The sequence below is a fragment of the Pseudoliparis swirei genome, chromosome 5, assembly GCF_029220125.1.
Source record: "Pseudoliparis swirei isolate HS2019 ecotype Mariana Trench chromosome 5, NWPU_hadal_v1, whole genome shotgun sequence".
Classification (NCBI taxonomy): Eukaryota; Metazoa; Chordata; class Actinopteri; order Perciformes; family Liparidae; genus Pseudoliparis; species Pseudoliparis swirei.
In genome coordinates, this window is record NC_079392.1 from 24,522,806 (window position 1) to 24,525,305 (window position 2,500).

The following is a 2,500-nucleotide window of genomic DNA, read 5'->3' on the forward strand; positions in this document are numbered from 1 at the left end:
GATGGCCACCAGAAACGTTGTTGAATCCTGAACATTGTTCTTGCTACTCCCGGATGGCACGAAAGCACAGATGAGTGAGCCCAGTGGATGACCTTGGAGTGAAGAGCCTCAGGAACAAACAGCAGATTGTTGGGACACTCGCTAGGCGCTGGATTCATGACATTTGCCTCTTTAACGACTGACTCCACTTGCCAGGAAAAGGCTCCGATCACCCGGTTAAGTGGAAGGATGGTCTTGGGCTCTACCGCAAGTGGTTCGGGATCGTAAAGACGAGACAAAGCATCGGGTTTTGATTCTGAGACCGGGACGAAAAGAGAGTGTGAAGTTGAATCTACTAAAGAAAAGTGTCCACCTGGCCTGACGGGAGTTGAGACGCTTAGCCTTTCTTATATATTCTAGATTCTTGTGATCTGTCCAGACTAAAACGGTTGCTCTGCACCCTCTAGCCAGTGTCTCCATTCCTCGAGGGCAGCTTTTACAGCTAACAATTCCTTGTTTCCCACGCCATAATTCCGCTCTGCCGTTGTCAACTTCGCGACAGGTAAGCACATGGATGCATCTTGTTGTCTTCTGCAGAACGTTGAGACAGTACTCCTCCAATTCCCTCATTGGAAGCATCCACCTCGACCATAAACTGGCGCTGGGGATCTGGAATGGTGAGTATGGGAGCTGAGGTGAATCTATCTCTAAGAAGTTTGAAAGCAAGATCCGCCTGGGGGGTCCACTTGAAGGGAACCTTAGGAGAAGTCAGAACATGCAGAGGAGCAGCAACAGAACTGAAATTCCTAATAAACTTCCTATAGAAGTTAGCAAATCCTAGGAACTGCTGAACCTTTTTCCTGGAGTCTGGTGTGGGCCACTGGGATACTGCACTGACTTTCGCAGGATCCATTTGGATATGATTAGGTGAGACTATGTATCCTAAGAAAGACACCTCTTCTGTGTGGAACTCGCACTTCTCTGCCTTGACATATAGCTGATTATCCAGTAGTTTCTGCAAAACTTGGCGGACATGGTTAACATGAGATTTAGCGTCTGGGGAGAAAATCAGTATGTCATCCAGATACACAAACACTGAAATATTCAAGAATTCCAAAACCTCATTCACAAAAGCTTGAAAACAGCTGCATTGCACAGTCCAAAAGGCATTACCAAGTACTCATAGTGACCATTCTGAGTGTTGAATCCAGTTTTCCACTCATCCCCTTGTTTTATTCTAACCAAGTGATATGCATTTCTTAAATCCAACTTGGTGAATATCTTGGCCGTTTGAAGCAGTTCAAAAGCAGATGACATGAGTGGCAGAGGATAGCGGTTCTTCACCGTAATGTCATTTAGTGGACTGTAGTCTATGCAAGGTCTCAGAGACCCGTCTTTCTTTCCCACAAAGAATCCGCTCCGGCTGGAGACGATGAAGGACGGATAATCCCTGATTTGAGTGAAGAGGAGATGTATTCATCCATTGCTGTTCTCTCAGGTCTCGAAATCGAGTAAAGTCTCCCTTGGGAATGGGGGCTCGGTAAGAGATCAATGGGACAGTCAAAATCTCGGTGAGGAGGTAGCGACAAGGCTTTAGACTTGTTAAACACTTCTTTTAAATCATGGTAACAGGAAGGTACCTTGTGTAGATCAGGATAGTCAGGGTGATCTATAATGATCCTACTAGAGTCTGTTGGTGCATTAACAGGTTGCGAAAGTTTACACCTGCCCTTACAATCCTCTCCCCATTCCTTAACTTTCCTGAAGGCCAGTCTATGTGAGGATTGTGGATCTTCAGCCAAGGAAACCCCAAAATAATCGGGTGCAGAGTCGACTCAAAAATATGAAATTGCATGGCCTCGGTATGGTCCTTATTTATAGTAATCCGTATGGGCTCAGTGCAATGGGTAACTGTGAACAACAAGCGGCCGTCTAAGGCACTGGCACTAACAGGATGAGATAGCGGGACAGTTTTTATTTTAGCTGTTTGACTAGGCCCCAGTCTATAAGGCTTTCGTCAGCCCCTGAGTCTATTAACACACCCTGGTCAAAGGTCTGATTGTTAATACAAATGTCTACCTGAGTAACAGGTCGAGGAGGGAAGTCTGCGGAAACTTGCTCACCAGCGCCTCCTTTTGACTGGTGAGCACGATCTTTCCCGGCATGAAGCGAGTTGATGACCCGGCTGGCCGCAGTAGAAACAGCAACCCTCCGTGACGGCGCTGCCTCTCCTCCAGAGAAAGCCTGGTTCTTCCAAGCTGCATGGGTTCCCGGAGTCATTCGGAAGTGTAGTCCTCTGATGGTCCGTAACATGAGCTGGAAATCCTCCGCTGGCGGCGCGACCCTCCGAGGCGAATTCTGGAAGCTGGGAATAACATCTCGGTTGCGTCGACGCTCCTCTCTCTTTCGAAGACGGTTATCGATCCGGATGGCTACAGCGATGAGGGATTCCAGATCCCGGGTGTCTCCAGTGGAGCCAGCTGGTCCTTTATCGGTTCGAAAGTCCTGTCATGAAGGCGTC